General features: G+C 30.4%; 1 protein-coding gene across 3 annotated transcripts in view; it reads right to left on the bottom strand.

The window, feature by feature from the left end:
• The window catches only part of LOC118189040 (embryonic polarity protein dorsal-like), an 85244-nt gene that overhangs the window by 8959 nt on the left and 56670 nt on the right, over nt 1–19615 (bottom strand). The gene's annotated exons all lie outside the window — the stretch shown is intronic.

The following is a 19615-nucleotide window of genomic DNA, read 5'->3' as shown; positions in this document are numbered from 1 at the left end:
AAAGTATCATGCCTATTCTGTGTGGTAATGTGAAATTAATGATTTGCTTATTCACAGGGTTACATATGTGGATGTTATGCAATCCCAGCCTTAGATTAGATACATAAATAATCAAACATCAAGAAATGACAACAGTAGTAACCGGGGGTAACCATGCGGTCAAAGGATGCCGCCATGACGTAATATAACAATAGATGACGTAAGAGAACAATAGATGTCACAATGGGGGGCGTTCCTTTGATGTGCCGCCTCCGTCATCTTGGATCACATGACAACCGGAAGTGACGTCACAGAAAAGCGTGGCCTCCGACATCTTGGATTTCTCCGGAAGTGACGACACCAGCGCCATCTTGTATCACGTGTTGGAATGACATCATTAAACTTTTGTTTTGATTCTGTGGCAACGATCTTTTCAAAGTTGTTTATTTTTTGTGGCAACGACACTATTTTTTATGTTTGTGGCAACGAACTCTTGAACTACGTGTTTGGAATGACATCACTTTTAATTTATTATTTTTAATTATTTGACATGTGATTAATATTATTTTGTTATTTGATTAATTTTTAATACGTCATTAATTTTAACTTTTTAATTATTAACTATTTAGTACATCATTATTTTACTTATTACCTTTAATGAATTTTTGTGGAAATTAATATTATTTTCCCTGAATTTTAAAAGTAACTCCACCGCTGGGATTCGAACTCGCTATCTCTGGGATTGGAGTCTAGCGCTTTACCGCTCGGCTACCCTGTCCTCTTATCAGACTTGTTATTTGAAACTCTCTTTGTCCCTTTGAGTTTTTGCACCATTGATGACATAAGGCTGAAAGTCTGCGCATGCGCTTTCACATGAAAACCGCGTCACACATTTGTTTTTACACGACGGCTAGGATTTCTTTTGGCTTCTTAATCATTACTTTATTCATTGCTGTTTTAAATGTAAGATTTTCCCACGGTTTAATTTTTTTTTATTATTAAGATATTTTTAATTGTTTTCAATTTTCATCTCATTCTTACTTTTTTTAAGTTATTAGTTAATTTATTAATTTTTATTTTATTTTTTTCCCTTTCCCAAACATAAATTTTATTTTTAACTTCAACAAAAGTGAATTTAAATTTTCTTTTTACTTTTTATCTTGCAAAGTTTATTTTTTTTTATATTTAATTTTCTTTTTGGTTTTACAAAAGTAATACTTATTTTTACGAATTGAATTTTTCCTTTTCACTTTTTTATTTTGCAAAAGTTTTTTTTTTTTTTTTTTTTTTTTTTTTCCAAAATTTTTTCCTTTTTGTATTTTTACTTTATTTTAATTTTTTGTTTAACTTTCTTTTTGGTTTTACAAAAGTAATATTTTTATTTACGAATTGAATTTTTCTTTTTCACTTTTTTATTTTGCAAAAGTTTTTTTTTTTCCCAAAATTTATTCCTTTTCGTATTTTTACTTTACTTTATTTTAATTTTTTTGGTTTTACAAAAGAAATATTTATTTTTCCAAATTTAAATTTCCTTTCCGCTTTTTATTTAAAAAAAAGTTGTTACTACATTTTTAACTTAATTTTTTTTACAAAAGTAATATTTAGTTTCATAATTTTAATTTTTTTGAATTTTTTGTTTACACAAATGTTTTTTTTGTTACATTTTTATTTTACCCTTAATTTTTTTGCCTTGTTTTAAATACAATACGATGTTACATTTCCATTTCTCCAAAAGTAAACTTACCTACATTTCTGTGTCTTTGAAATTTTAAGCTGGAATTTACATGCATATAACTTCACTAGATAATATTTTCTGTAACATTAAGCCAATATACACAATGCTCTTTCTATATAGTTTAACTGGAATACTACATTTCTTACTTTTTTTACTACTAAGTTGGAGATACTCAGAACTTTTCCTTCTAATGCATTGTACTAACTATTAATGCCTGTATTAACTTTTTTGGCCAACTATACAAAACTTTGTTGATTCCCTTTTACACGTCTTACTTTTATTCAAAGGATTCACCAAACTATGTCTGACAAATGTAATTTTTACACTTTCCATTTACACATTTACCCTTATATTTAACTTATAAAACATATTCATGCTGTATTTCTGATTCCTTTTTCCCACAATAAATACAGACTTGCACATGTTTCTTTATTGTAAGACTTACTAACTTTAAAACAAATCTTACAAGGAGCAATAAATTTTCATGGTATAAAGCCCACTCAAACCAATGCATGGAGCATTTCTACCCAGTTAAGTTTAGATACACTGGTGTGCAAAAATTAAGGACGAGACAGTTTTTTCAATATAACTTTGTAAAAAAAGGTTTTCAAATCAACACATTTAATACCGTAAGATCCCCAATACGTAAGGACATGAGTAATGTAAGCAACACTTACTAAAAGAGAAATCAGAGGGATAAAAAGAAGCTTTATTGAAAAAGTAGCATGGAGCGCAATGAGACTGAAGGCCGAAACATCCCTGTGATGGGTGAACAGCAAGAAACATCCAGTCTTTAATAGGGGATAGGATCTTCCCTGACTGCTAGGCAGGTTTCACAGCGTCTGCCCATGCTGAGAATGAGGGTGTCAGTGAGTTGTTGAGGCATTGCTGCCCATTCATCTTGCAGCGCCAATCGAAGCTCCGGAATCGTTACTGGTGGTAAGGTACGAGCTGCCAAGCGTCTGCCTAGAAAATCCCATACATGCTCGATGGGATTGAGATACGGAGATCGTGCCGGCCAATCCATACGTTCAATATCCTCATTCTCTAAGAGCTGTTCGGCAGCTACTGTGCGATGACATGGTGCATTGTCGTCCATGAAAAGGAACTGCGGACCCATAGCGCCTCTAAAAAGACGCACATATGGAAGAAGAATCTCGTTACAATAACGGGTCCCGTTGACTGAACCTGCGTCGAAGATGTGAAGGTCTGTACGACTACCAAGCATGATGCCTTCCCAAACGAGAACACCGCGACCTCCATAACTGTCCCTTTCAATGATGTTCGACGGATGATTGCGGCTTTCCCGCTCTCTCCAGATGAGTATGCGATGAGAATCGCTACTCAGACTGAATCTGCTCTCATCTGTAAAGAGTACTCGTTCCCATTCATTGTCTCTCCAATTCCGGTGTTCCCGGCACCACAGAGAACGCCTTCTCCGATGGGCAGGCGTTAGAGGTACACACCGTACAGGGCGTCGTGCAAACAGACCACCACCGTGCAGTCTTCTGGCCACGGTAAAACGCGATATCGGTCGTCCAGTCGCCTGTGTCGTGTGTCTAGTGATTTCTCCCGCTGTCTGCCGCCTGTTTCTTCTGGCCTGTAAGGCAATATACCGGTCATCTGCGGATGTGGTTCCTCGTGAACGACCACTACTAAACCCCCAGATAGCTGTTCCTGTAGTTTAAAATTGTCTCCAAAGTCGTGAAACGATGCTGTGAGCAATTCCGAATTCTGCAGCCACACTTGTCACACTGCGGCCTTCCTCCAACTTACCAATGATTCGACCTCGGGTAAAAGTATCCAGATGTCGTCTAACAGATTGATTATTCGCCATTTCTCGCTGAGGCAGCAACTCGGTGTGACTTTAACTGCTATACGGCGTGCAATCTCTTTGACAGAAATACTGATCTTACACTGACAACATGCTTTATACTACTCAGACACTCCCCCATTACGTCTACCTGCATATCTGCGCATGTGCTACCGTACATCACCTTACTTAATCTCCTGATTGGCCTTTCTGTCCGCTCTGCCTCTTCGTTCAGCTGATATGCTAATTTTTCGACTTCGTCCTTAATTTTTGCACACCAGTGTACATACCAATAGTACTTCATTTTTTCTTATTTTACTCTACAGATATTTATACATATATATTCAGAACACTCCCTTTCATTCAGTAAGATTCATTTATACTACTAACACAAATTTTGCTAACTCTTTGAAATATTTTACGAAAATATCTTGTATTTTCTTGCACACATCCTACTTAAATCACCAAACATACACTGAACCTTGATTTTTCCTTCATGTGAAAACGTCACTCGGATTTTTAATATGATTCCACCATTTACCGCAGAACTTTATAAACACTACTCTATTTGAACTTATCACAGCCTAACTCTCTTAACAAGGTACAGAAGATTGAATTATATTTTAACTACAGAGAAGAATATCCACATTGTAATGAATTATTTTAAATTTGAATTATAATCACATTTTGTGAAGGAGAACTTAAAGTCTATAATACACATGGAATTAATATTCAGCCATGGAAATGAAACTTTATCGCCTTTTTCCCAATTTGGAATATAAAAATTTGTTAACTTGGAATATTTTTAACGTATTCATTGTAACTTAACTGAAAAATACTCATATTTCCCATTGTCAATAATTTATTTAGCACTGAACTCTTATAGCCTTTTGAGAACGAAATTTAATTTATCATACCTGACAAATGACTCCTACATAGTTATGATACATTACACGAAATACTGAGTAGAGTTCCAAATAATGATCTAACATAGTAATTAACATAAAAGACCTAACACAAATAATTTTAAGATAGAAATTTCAAACTGACATTGCTTACTAATGAACTTTTACAGCTTTTTTTGACTGACATTTAACTTCTCATAGATAATAAATAAAATTACACACAAATAATTATACAAAATAGGTAATAATGACAGAAAGTCCATATAATGATCTACTATAGTCACCAACTTTAAAAATTTTAACGCATTTCTAATATAAGAAAGACCACACTTTTTTGAAAAGCATTATTTTAATTAAACATTGGAGCCACGCAGTCCTGCGCACATGCATAACATCTTTATTTATCATGAGCATGACACATAATAAGTAAATAAAATTTTCACAAAGTGCGAAACACATTTCTCTTTTAACTGCACTCTTAAGAAAAATGCAGTATGGAATGCTTAGAACACTCAGGGCCACAGTTCCTCATTTCCCCACGCATTGACCAAAATATACATGTACTTTAAAATCAGTTAAACAAATTCAAATGTTAGTATTCAAAGAGGAATACTTCACAAATTAGATGAAAGAAAGGTACACAATGAACTTGAGTGAAAAATACACAAAAGCATGTAAGGACCGAGAAAAAGATGTTATTCGTGGAGAACTTTTTTAAGATAAACTTGCTCTATTTTTGCACATGGGTTACATTTTGCATTTCAGATTAAGGAAACATTCAAGATAATTCCTGTATAACTAGGGATTTTATTCACACTTGTTAGTACTGTAATTTATTAGAACAGTCACAGACATATAGGACAAGTATGCCATTTCCAAGGAAAACAATTTTCCCAAGCCAGACTTTAACAGTGAAATATAAAAGGGAATAAGAATATCCCATATTTCAAACAAAATTAGTATCTGAGTATGCAAAAACATGAACAAGAAACGAATATTTTTTCTGAAAATGTTCCGAATGGTTTAAGTCAGGACTAGTTTCATGAACAGAGCATGAAAAATAATGATGAATTTTTAATTTTATTTTGTCTGTAGTACATTTACTTATGCTAAAATCTTCCATTTTGCTTGACTGTACTTTACATTCAGACCTAAGTTGATAAATCAGAGTGATTTTGTGTTTTAAAGCTTCAAATTCAGAAATACTACAACTCAAAAGCAAAAAGATTAAAATGACAAGAGAATATACTGCAAGCAAGCAAACGTGATAAATGACTTTTTGGGCTGAATTTCATGAATTCATAGATGGGGTGCAAAATTTTAATGCACTGTATTCAAATGTATTACGATCACCAACTTTACATAGACTTTAAGTAAACATTTCATGTTAATTTACCATTTTATCTATGTGTTTACTGAATTTTTGCATTTTGTTTATAAATATAATAACAAAAGGACATAAGGGAACATTTGTTTCTTGAAAATGTCCATAATTTTACCCAACTATTATTTCTTTCATAGCTTTGAAGTAACCTATTAAACACATAGTTATCTTGTATTGACCAGACAGCCGCTGGTCTTGCCAATGTCTGAGGGAAGTCACAAAGCTAGAGAATTTAAGTAATATTTTACCAGTACGGAGAACTTCTTATGGCGTTTTCGATGAAAATTGACCGAATTTAGTAGTTCATTACTAACCTAGGAGCCTTTAACTATTTTTTTTATTCAAAAAAAAAAAAAAAAAAAAAAAAAAAAAACCACACCAGAAATTATCATCAATATTTTCCATACAGATATATTGTACTACTTTTCATGCCATTACATTTCAAATGAAATTTGATTCATTGTCAGATAGTTAAATGTTTGTTATTTTTTCGCATACGAATGCATTTTCGTGTCTCACATACGCTCATTACATATGATTTAACAAAATTACAAACAAGTTAGAAGTTAAATTAATATTTCCTGAAATACTGTACATTTCATTCCGGAAAGTTTACATGAGTACCTTCATTTCGAAACCCCTAATGTTTCTTTTCCTGAATTGAAAGTAAATTTTGAGTGTAGAATTTTCAGTTTTGACAGAAGTTATTTGTAAGTGGCTGTGATGTGTTCGTGTTTTCATAAACCGTTTTTGTGAAACACCTTATTGGTAACCTTTAGAACAGTTTAAATATTACCATTTTTTTACCTTACTGCCACTGCAAATCATTGAATTTTCAAATATTTTCCTTTTTTATCGTTTACAGTGCCTCGTAAAGTCTTGAGAACAAATTTTTACTAAATACTTATATCATTCGATTTAATAATTTTGTTACACGTTTGGAAGATTTAACTTCACTATCACGCTAAACCAGAAGTTAAGAAAAGAAATGTAATCACTCTAAGTCACCACGATGACAGACTTGCATTGTCATAGACGTTTTTCTCGTGAAATATATTTCTTTCTTAAAAGTTTATATACTAATTTCTTTAGAAACATGTCTAAGAAAATACCTCATCTTCATAAGAAACATCAGATTTGATTTAAATTAATAATAAAATAAGAATCATTAATTTGTAAATATATTTCTCTTTGACTCAAAAGTTTCTTTATCATATTCGAAATGAACAATTAATTGTACATAACTAATATATTGTATTGATGAACCAGAGTTATATTTTACCTTACTGCATTATATTTCAAAGTGAATGTGTTTTATTGCATATTTTAATAAAATCTTAAAAGCTTAAATGACTGTTTCATTACAAAATTTGTACTTTCTAACTTCATTCTACTGAAACGAAAACATTCATAACTTATTACGAAGAAAAGGTTTTACAGATTATACTTTTTGATTAATTTTCATACCACAGTATTATCTTTGAAAATTTGTTTCCTAATCTACTGCTAATATATTACTAATTTTCGCTCTTTCAATACACTTCGTACGTGATAAAAAAACTCAGTTTAGAAACTTTTTTCCTTAACGCCTTGTATTGCATTGCTGAACCGGGGCCATGCTTTCATTTTTATTACATATCATGCGAATATTTTAAAAAAAGCATATTTTTTCCTTCTGTTAGCACAATTTTAACCAGCATTTTACTATTACAGAGACTTCTTTAGTAAAATTTCAAGGGTTAAATTGATCGTTTCATTATTAATTTTGAAGATTCTGGATATATCCTATTTAAAAGTTCATAATTCTCCAGATCTAAACAATTCAGTAGAATGTGCAAATATTCATCCTATTCGAAGCTTATTTTTTCAATTACAAAGAATATAAAATGTAAATTTAATAAAAGGAGATATAATGAAGATCAAGTATTCTGCAAAATCTGGATGGTAATTATACAAAATTAGTCATAGAGGAGGTTTTCGTAAAAAGTGGCTCCAACGAAGGAGACATGCCAGCAGTCTCCTGAAACGCTAAGTGGTCATTTGATCTTCGCTCTTACGTAGAATTTACAATTCTACTTAGCTTTTGTAAGAGCAAAGATCAGGTGCTCACTTAGATCTTCAGAAGACTGCCGGCGTGTTTCCTCCGCTGGAGCCACTTTTTACGAAAACCTCCTCTATGACTAATTTTGTATAATTACCATCCAGATTTTGCAGAATACTTGATCTTCATTATATCTCTTTTTATTAAATTTACATTTTATATTCTATGTAATTGAAAAAATAAGCTTCGAATAGGATGAATATTTGCACATTCTACTGAATTGTTTAGATCTGGAGAATGTCTTTTACTTCCAGATTTTTTATCTTATGTATCTTATGTAACCTGCATTTATTCCATTCGTCTTCCTATTACTGATAGAAAAATTACATTTTGCGTGAGGGATTTGGAATACCGAAGTTCATATGAATGTTGAATAAAGAGAACAAATCCGGCATTCTATCGTAATTGACTAACACTCTGAATAATAAAATTTAAAGAAAACATCAGTTTCATTCACATGAATAAAATACATTTTCCAAAAACGTCCAAAAAAAATCTATCACAAGTGTCAACATAAAAGATCTACAAATATATTTTTAAGTATTTAAATAACTCATAAGCTGAAGATAAACCAAGAGAAAAAAGTATCCAGAATTCATTGGCATATACCAACAGCAAAGATAAAATAGTTTCCAATAGCAAAGAGAAAACAGTTTCGAAATGTCTAAACGTCTACTCTCAAAACGTTTGCGAAAAGACGATGACATCACAAAGACATAAATTTTATGGAATATGACATTATTTAAAAAATTTTCGTTCGAAATTTTAGTTCTGATATAGGAAAGTACACATTAAGTAATTAAATGTGGATATTCGTGCACATGTTTTAAAAAAACAAATATATACATTTTTAGGAAAATTTTGCATATTTTTCTATTTTGGTAATAATATTTTTAAGTTAGGAAAATATTCTGTACTGAACATATGTGTCTATGAAATTCTTTGGAAAAAGTGGAAAGTAAATAATCATTTCGATACTTCGCTAGAAATCAAGTGTTATAGTTGAAAAACGCTTTAAAAATTAACCAAGAGGACAACAAAGTACATATATAAATTATTTTGCTAATCGGTTATGAACTTTTAAATAGGATATATCCAGAATCTTCAAAATTAATAATGAAACGATCAATTTAACCCTTGAAATTTTACTAAAGAAGTCTCTGTAATAGTAAAATGCTGGTTAAAATTGTGCTAACAGAAGGAAAAAATATGCTTTTTTTAAAATATTCGCATGATATGTAATAAAAATGAAAGCATGGCCCCGGTTCAGCAATGCAATACAAGGCGTTAAGGAAAAAAGTTTCTAAACTGAGTTTTTTTTATCACGTACGAAGTGTATTGAAAGAGCGAAAATTAGTAATATATTAGCAGTGGATTAGGAAACAAATTTTCAAAGATAATACTGTGGTATGAAAATTAATCAAAAAGTATAATATGTAAAACTTTTTCTTCGTAATAAGTTATGAATGTTTTCGTTTCAGTAGAATGAAGTTAGAAAGTACAAATTTTGTAATGAAACAGTCATTTAAGCTTTTAAGATTTTATTAAAATATGCAATAAAACACATTCACTTTGAAATATAATGCAGTAAGGTAAAATATAACTCTGGTTCATCAATACAATATATTAGTTATGTACAATTAATTGTTCATTTCGAATATGATAAAGAAACCTTTGAGTCAAAGAGAAATATATTTACAAATTAATGATTCTTATTTTATTATTAATTTAAATCAAATCTGATGTTTCTTATGAAGATGATGTATTTTCTTAGACATGTTTCTAAAGAAATTAGTATATAAACTTTTAAGAAAGAAATATATTTCACGAGAAAAACGTCTATGACAATGCAAGTCTGTCATCGTGGTGACTTAGAGTGATTACATTTCTTTTCTTAACTTCTGGTTTAGCGTGATAGTGAAGTTAAATCTTCCAAACGTGTAACAAAATTATTAAATCGAATGATATAAGTATTTAGTAAAAATTTGTTCTCAAGACTTTACGAGGCACTGTAAACGATAAAAAAGGAAAATATTTGAAAATTCAATGATTTGCAGTGGCAGTAAGGTAAAAAATGGTAATATTTAAACTGTTCTAAAGGTTACCAATAAGGTGTTTCACAAAAACGGTTTATGAAAACACGAACACATCACAGCCACTTTCGAATAACTTCTGTCAAAACTGAAAATTCTACACTCAAAATTTATTTTGAATTCAGGAAAAGAAACATTAGGGGTTTCGAAATGAAGGTACTCACGTAAACTTTCCGGAATGAAATATACAGTATTTCAGGAAATATTAATTTAACTTCTAACTTGTTCGTAATTTTGTTAAATCATATGTAATGAGCATATGTGAGACACGAAAATGCATTCGTATGCGAAAAAATAACAAACATTTAACTATCTGACAATGAATCAAATTTCATTTGAAATGTAATGGCATGAAAAGTAGTACAATATATCTGTATGGAAAATCTTGATGATAATTTCTGGTGTGTTTTTTTTCGAATAAAAAAATAGTTAAAGACTCCTAGGTTAGTAATGTACTACTAAATTCGGTCAATTTTCATTGAAAACGCCGTAAGAAGTTCTCCGTACTGGTAAAATATTACTTAAATTCTCTAGCTTTGTGACTTCCCTCAGACATTGGCAAGACCAACGGCTGTCTGGTCAATACAAGATAACTATGTGTTTAATAGGTTACTTCAAAGCTACGAAAGAAATAATAGTTGGGTAAAATTATGGACATTTTCAAGAAACAAATGTTCTCTTATGTCCTTTTGTTATTATATTTATAAACAAAATGCAAAAATTCAGTAAATACATAGATAAAATGGTAAATTAACATGAAATGTTTACTTAAAGTCTATGTAAAGTTGGTGATCGTAATACATTTGAAAAATAATTCATATACAGTGCATTAAAATTTTGCACCCCATCTATGAATTCATGAAATTCAGCCCAAAAAGTCATTTATCACGTTCGCTTGCTTACAGTATATTCTCTTGTCGTTTTAATCTTTTTGCTTTTGAGCTGTAGTATTTCTGAATTTGAAGCTTTAAAACACAAAAATCACTCTGATTTATCAACTTAGGTCTGAATGTAAAGTACAGTCAAGCAAAATGGAAGATTTTAGCATAAGTAAATGTACTACAGACAAAATAAAATTAAAAATTCATCATTATTTTTCATGCTCTGTTCATGAAACTAGTCCTGACTTAAACCATTCGGAACATTTTCAGAAAAAATATTCGTTTCTTGTTCATGTTTTTGCATACTCAGATACTAATTTTGTTTGAAATATGGGATATTCTTATTCCCTTTTATATTTCACTGTTAAAGTCTGGCTTGGGAAAATTGTTTTCCTTAGAAATGGCATACTTGTCCTATATGTCTGTGACTGTTCTAATAAATTACAGTACTAACAAGTGTGAATAAAATCCCTAGTTATACAGGAATTATCTTGAATGTTTCCTTAATCTGAAATGCAAAATGTAACCCATGTGCAAAAATAGAGCAAGTTTATCTTAAAAAAGTTCTCCACGAATACATCTTTTTCTCGGTCCTTACATGCTTTTGTGTATTTTTCACTCAAGTTCATTGTATACCTTTCTTTCATCTAATTTGTGAAGTATTCCTCTTTGAATACTAACATTTGAATTTGTTTAACTGATTTTTTAAAGTACATGTATATTTTGGTCAATGCGTGGGGAAATGAGGAACTGTGGCCCTGAGTGTTCTAAGCATTCCATACTGCATTTTTCTTAAGAGTACAGTTCAGTTAAAAGAGAAATGTGTTTCGTACTTTGTGAAAATTTTATTTACTTATTATGTGTCATGCTCATGATAAATAAAGATGTTATGCATGTGCGCAGGACTGCGTGGCTCCAATGTTTAATTAAAATAATGCTTTTCAAAAAAGTGTGGTCTTTCTTATATTAGAAATGCGTTAAAATTTTTAAAGTTGGTGACTATAGTAGATCATTATATGGACTTTCTGTCATTATTACCTATTTTGTATAATTATTTGTGTGTAATTTTATTTATTATCTATGAGAAGTTAAATGTCAGTCAAAAAAAGCTGTAAAAGTTCATTAGTAAGCAATGTCAGTTTGAAATTTCTATCTTAAAATTATTTGTGTTAGGTCTTTTATGTTAATTACTATGTTAGATCATTATTTGGAACTCTACTCAGTATTTCGTGTAATGTATCATAACTATGTAGGAGTCATTTGTCAGGTATGATAAATTAAATTTCGTTCTCAAAAGGCTGTAAGAGTTCAGTGCTAAATAAATTATTGACAATGGGAAATATGAGTATTTTTCAGTTAAGTTACAATGAATACGTTAAAAATATTCCAAGTTAACAAATTTTTATATTCCAAATTGGGAAAAAGGCGATAAATTTTCATTTCCATGGCTGAATATTAATTCCATGTGTATTATAGACTTAAGTTCTCCTTCACAAAATGTGATTATAATTCAAATTTAAAATAATTCATTACAATGTGGATATTCTTCTCTGTAGTTAAAATATAATTCAATCTTCTGTACCTTGTTAAGAGAGTTAGGCTGTGATAAGTTCAAATAGAGTAGTGTTTATAAAGTTCTGCGGTAAATGGTGGAATCATATTAAAAATCCGAGTGACGTTTTCACATGAAGGAAAAATCAAGGTTCAGTGTATGTTTGGTGATTTAAGTAGGATGTGTGCAAGAAAATACAAGATATTTTTGTAAAATATTTCAAAGAGTTAGCAAAATTTGTGTTAGTAGTATAAATGAATCTTACTGAATGAAAGGGAGTGTTCTGAATATATATGTATAAATATCTGTAGAGTAAAATAAGAAAAAATGAAGTACTTTTGGTATGTATCTAAACTTAACTGGGTAGAAATGCTCCATGCATTGGTTTGAGTGGGCTTCATACCATGAAAATTTATTGCTCCTTGTAAGATTTGTTTTAAAGTTAGTAAGTCTTACAATAAAGAAACATGTGTAAGTCTGTATTTATTGTGGGAAAAAGGAATCAGAAATACAGCATGAATATGTTTTATAAGTTAAATATAAGGGTAAATGTGTAAATGGAAAGTGTAAAAATTACATTTGTCAGACATAGTTTGGTGAATCCTTTGAATAAAAGTAAGACGTGTAAAAGGGAATCAAAAGTTTTGTAGAGTTGGCCAAAAAAGTTAATACAGGCATTAATAGTTAGTACAATGCATTAGAAGGAAAAGTTCTGAGTATCTCCAACTTAGTAGTAAAAAAAGTAAGAAATGTAGTATTCCAGTTAAACTATATAGAAAGAGCATTGTGTATATTGGCTTAATGTTACAGAAAATATTATCTAGTGAAGTTATATGCATGTAAATTCCAGCTTAAAATTTCAAAGACACAGAAATGTAGGTAAGTTTACTTTTGGAGAAATGGAAATGTAACATCATATTGTATTTAAAACAAGGCAAAAAAATTAAGGGTAAAATAAAAATGTAACAAAAAAACATTTGTGTAAACAAAAAACTCAAAAAAATTAAAATTATGAAACTAAATATTACTTTTGTAAAAAATTTAAGTTAAAAATGTAGTAACAACTTTTTTTAAAATAAAAAGCGGAAAGGAAATTTAAATTTGGAAAAATAAATATTTCTTTTGTAAAACCAAAAAAAAGTTTAAAAAAAAATTAAAATAAAGTAAAGTAAAAATACGAAAAAGAATAAATTTTGGGGAAAAAAAAAAAAAAAAAAACTTTTGCAAAATAAAAAAGTGAAAAAGAAAAATTCAATTCGTAAATAAAAATATTACTTTTGTAAAACCAAAAAGAAAGTTAAACAAAAAATTAAAATAAAGTAAAAATACAAAAAGGAAAAAATTTTGGAAAAAAAAAAAAAAACTTTTGCAAAATAAAAAAGTGAAAAGGAAAAATTCAATTCGTAAAAATAAATATTACTTTTGTAAAACCAAAAAGAAAATTAAATATAAAAAAAAATAAACTTTGCAAGATAAAAAGTAAAAAGAAAATTTAAATTCACTTTTGTTGAAGTTAAAAATAAAATTTATGTTTGGGAAAGGGGAAAAAATAAAATAAAAATTAATAAATTAACTAATAACTTAAAAAAAGTAAGAATGAGATGAAAATTGAAAACAATTAAAAATATCTTAATAATAAAAAAAATTAAACTGTGGTAAAATCTTACATTTAAAACAGCAATGAATAAAGTAATGATTAAGAAGCCAAAAGAAATCCTAGCCGTCGTGTAAAAACAAATGTGTGACGCGGTTTTCATGTGAAAGCGCATGCGCAGACTTTCAGCCTTATGTCATCAATGGTGCAAAAACTCAAAGGGACAAAGAGAGTTTCAAATAACAAGTCTGATAAGAGGACAGCGTAGCCGAGCGGTAAAGCGCTAGACTCCAATCCCAGAGATAGCGAGTTCGAATCCCAGCGGTGGAGTTACTTTTAAAATTCAGGGAAAATAATATTAATTTCCACAAAAATTCATTAAAGGTAATAAGTAAAATAATGATGTACTAAATAGTTAATAATTAAAAAGTTAAAATTAATGACGTATTAAAAATTAATCAAATAACAAAATAATATTAATCACATGTCAAATAATTAAAAATAATAAATTAAAAGTGATGTCATTCCAAACACGTAGTTCAAGAGTTCGTTGCCACAAACATAAAAAATAGTGTCGTTGCCACAAAAAATAAACAACTTTGAAAAGATCGTTGCCACAGAATCAAAACGAAAGTTTAATGATGTCATTCCAATACGTGATACAAGATGGCGCTGGTGTCGTCACTTCCGGAGAAATCCAAGATGTCGGAGGCCACGCTTTTCTGTGACGTCACTTCCGGTTGTCATGTGATCCAAGATGACGGAGGCGGCACATCAAAGGAACGCCCCCATTGCGACATCTATTGTTCTCTTACGTCATCTATTGTTATATTATGTCATGGCGGCATCCTTTGATCGCACGGTTACCCCCGGTTACTACTGACAACCATGTCAAAATCAATATGGAGTGTAACAGATATCATTTGGTTATGGTGAAAACAAGTTGCTTTTATTATAATAACTTACCGTACAGGCACTGATCATGTATACGTTCATGAATTGTCCACACTTTTATACTAAAATTACATCACTAAAATGCAAGTGTGGACATTACACGGGTCGTTCAAATGTCGCACTTTTTCTCGTGAATAATTCTGGGTGTAAATTTCATTTCAAACAGCCAAATTATGTTCTAAGTGGAAGAAAATGGCATAAGAATAAAAGTATAAAATTTAAAGTTATCTAATAGTTACCTAAAATTTACAAACTCACTACACTGAATAACAGCTGCACCAGAATGCAAGAAAAGTCTCTGCTTTCTAGCGTGGCGCCAACCAAAGATAAACAAACTCATATTCTTTCTTTAGAGATGTTTATTGACTAATGTTACTGACTGTAGGGAAAAAGGCGATGTTAAAAAATATATTTTAAAATAAGAAATTCTTTAGTTTTTGGGGTCCGGACACTGTGCGGGGTCACTTCGTTTTACATAAATTTTATTTTATCTGCAAAGTTGGGATGCGGACATTACATGAGTGCAGACATTACCATGAGCGTATATGGTATTAATTGGAATAATAAAATCAAACATTGCTGACTTGATGCTAAGATTCTTCACATGATCACTCTGGTTTCTATGGTGGTTAATAGAGATGGCTGCTGCATCACTAGGTCTTGGTTTGAATTCCAGAGGAATGTGTGTGTTGTCCTTCTCCCTTCCTTGCAAGCACAGTATCACTACCCTCCCACATGATGCACCCTTAGCAGTGATGATGATAAGATGGCTAAATAACTGTTGGTTATGGTCACAGCTCCCAACAAATGCTTAAAACAGCATAAGCCCAGGTACTGGATTCAAAACTTTTTTTTTAATGCAAGGTCAAAGCAGCTAAAGTTCAAGGTTAATACAATGAGATTATTTCCTGGAACTTCATTCATATTGCAGATCCATCATGGCAAACTTGTCTATGAATTTCACACGGCATATAATAATTATTACTGATCAAATATGCCAGCTTAATACTGTTTTGAATGAAATATTTCTCTGTGGAGCACCATCCTTATAATAGGTCAATTAATATTAAATTTCACAAGCATGTATTTGCATAGAATCAAAATAATGGTTGAATAAAATGGGTGCACACAATTCAAATTATTTTGCATAATGGTAATTACTGGAAAGAAATTTTTGTGTAAATTAAAGATGAAAACAGTACAAAAAAGACACTGCTTATTGTATGCAGATATGAGTTTAGAAGGAAAAAAAATGCACTAAATGATATTATGTTGATTTTATAACTAACACTTTTCAAATTTCATTTACTTATGAATTAATTATATTACAAATAAATCTTCCAGTTTGAAAAAACACAGTATTTTATTCATTAAAATTGAGCCTGTTATGCTACTTAATAATTCCATAACAATTCCTCCCTCTACAGACACTGAATTTGTTGAAATATTTTTTTCCTCTAGTCTGCTCTTTCCAAAGAAACTGAGAATTTTTTTTACAGTATGACACAAATCGACACTTTTAAGTGTCTTACTTTTTATTTTTTTTCCTTTTTAAAAAATAATTTAGTAAGAATTTTATTTATGATAAAAATTGAAGTTCCAGTTACTCATCTGCAAATTGCATAAGTTAAGCAATGAAAAAACTTCTGATTTCTATGCATTATCTATTCGTAACACTGACTTCCATCATAAACAATGTATTAGGTCATGTGGAAAGTCCCCCTCCCCTCAAATCCAAATACATTTTCTTCCATTATTTCATGACTGCTCACATGGGTAACCTTGATTGAAGTGGATGCTTAATTAGTCTTTTCTGCTCATATTCTGTAATTCTAGCATGTGTTGTGGCATAAATTTTTATTTGGTTTAGTGCTAAGAATGGAAAGTCCAGAAGTTCACTTTCATCATTCTATGTTCTTTTATTTAAAAAAAAAAAAAAAAAAAAAAAAAGAATCAAATTACTCTTAAAATTTGTGTTAATATGAACAAAGTGCTGTGTCTGGTAACACAGTTCAGAGGTGATTTGAAAAGTTTAACCTCCGAGTGGCATGAAGGCCTTTTATCGAGTCATGAGATTTTTTGTTATTTGGCATGTATTAGTTTAAAATTTAAAATGTTTTCCTTACATACTTTCTTTAGTAATGTAAATGTCATTTTAATTATATGTAAAAAGGAAGTAAAATAAGTAATTATAAAAATTTAGCTAATAAATGCTATTTAAATACAGGTCTTAAAGAGCAGATCCAAAAAGCCATGCCACTCAAAGGGTTCAGGACAGAAATTTTCCTCCAAAATAATGCCCACTCTAGGAAGCTATCCATTGTAAACAAAGAACTATTAAAAAAGGCTCTCATTTAAAATGCAAGGTCATACAGTTCAGGAACTGAGACTAAATATTTAAAAAAGTACAGAAAATGATCACTTGAAGAAGACTGAATATGTAATCTGTTATGATGTACAGGAACCCCATACTTTAACAGAGAAGAATATGCTTGCATGAGTTTTAGCATGTGATTCTTTGCTTGGGGGGGGGGAACACACACAGAAAAGCCCTTCCTTTTTGTACAGGTTATTAACTAGAGATGAGAAGTGGATACTATACAATAATGTTACATCAAGAGGGGGCTCCCGAAAGAATCCCCAAAGAGTAATGCCTTGTGTATAGAGGGATTACAAAGGAATTGTATGTTATGAATTTTGCCATGAAATCAAAATAAATTCGGGAAAATATTGTTTCCAAATGGCAGTTTTTTAAATCAGAAAAGCAAAACACCCAGAACTGACTAATTGTCAAGGTGTTGTCTTTCCTCACAACAATGCTTGGCCCCACATTTCGATAAATGTCAAATAAAAAACTTATTGAGCATCGCTGGAATGTTTTGTGTCACTTCCCATATTTGCTAGACTTCATTTCCTTCGTTTTTCATCTCTTCAAAATTCTTTGAATGCCTGGAGTTTATTTCTTTGGAGACTGTCAAATAGCATGTCAATAATTTCTTTACTAACAAAACTAATAACATTTGGGAAAAAGTGATGCTTATGTGATTCAATAAACAGTTCTTATGTTATTGCACTGCTTCATTTGCATTTACTATAAAAAATCTGAAAGACCTTTCTGGATGACCCAATATTTTAATGGCGCACTATACTATATGAGACAAGCTTTCTTGTCATACATCAATTTTGTTACATATAAAAAACATGTCTCTTTTCTTAACTTTTCTTAACTGTGAACTTTGGATATCTTAAAAGCTAACTATATGCCACATACCATGATTAAATTATATGAATGAAAAGCATCTTTGGATGGCAAATAGTGTCTCAAGATATAAACACTTAAGTCAACAACAGATAACTTTCAAAGCTGTTTTGAGGTATCCTCTGAGAAAGAACAATCAAGAACTTCTAGGCACATCATTTTACAACATAAAAGATAAGCATATCATAAATTAGTCATCGAAATTTTAAAACATAAGCACATCATAAAAAGAAGCTCAGGAAGAAAGAATTGGAAAACTTCAGAAGCAGCAAGAAAAAATAATTTTAAACAAAGTGCCTCTGGAAGAAGATAAAATAAAAGAAAATAAGCCTATTTTTTATCTGCAGAATTTGTGAAAAATATGGAACGGTGCAAAGTTTTGCATAATGATATCACCTTGATAATGCAACGACCAGATACATCATAAGCATTTTCACTGTGCCATCCATATCTCACTTTAGAAACATTTTAAAGATGTTACAGACAATAAACCACAATAATAGTAAAATAAAAATCCTAAAATCAAAGACGAGAATACGGCTGACAGACAGACATTTGGAGAAAACTTTGCAAATTGCAAGAACACGGATTTAACCAGATATTGAAGCTTTAATCAAGCAAAAACAATGTCAAATTTCGCATTAAAACTAGAGTAACTACCATCACCCACCAGTAATGTAAGTTTTTTCTTTCTTTTTCTATTGTAAATGCATTTTGTAATAATGTTCTATTCAATCGTCTTTATATATATATATATATATATATATATTTTTCATAGTTAGAAAAGTTGCAAAACTTTTTGGAACCAAATAAAATCTGTATCTTTGCTTAGAATGTAAATCTGTATCTTTGCTTAGAATACAAATCTGTATCTTCGGTTAGAATCAACTGTAGTCTTGTAAAACAAACTTCCATTCTTTATATAAATTTTCTGATTATACTACTTTTTTGACAGACATGTAGCCCATGGATCTTTGTGAATTTATTGGTGTGGCCCTCAGGCGTGAAAGGTTGAAGACCACTAATTTAGATTGAATTGTCTAATAGTTTTCTATCACTTTTATTAACAAAATGGGACTACTTCAGCTTTCAAGTTTGAAAAAAGCCCACTTGAGTTAGTTTTATATTCTGTAACATTTGACAACTTCTTTCGTTTTCTGCCTTATCTTTTAGGTTACCTATAATTTATAGCAATTTTTCTAAATTCCTGTTTTGCAGTCTCCAAGTTTGTTTTTCACAGTTTACTAGATGCAGCTCTCACAATTTTTTTTTTTTTTTAATTTACTTATTTTTATTCACAAAATAAAAAATCTTTCTGCTTTAAAAATACTTTAATTATTTTCGTATTTAATACTAACATATATC

This window comes from Stegodyphus dumicola, chromosome 12 (genome assembly GCF_044657685.1).
Source record: "Stegodyphus dumicola isolate Sdum_Otavi_A_Nest chromosome 12, ASM4465768v1".
In the NCBI taxonomy this organism is placed as follows: Eukaryota; Metazoa; Arthropoda; class Arachnida; order Araneae; family Eresidae; genus Stegodyphus; species Stegodyphus dumicola.
This window is presented reverse-complemented; position numbering and strand designations above follow the sequence as displayed.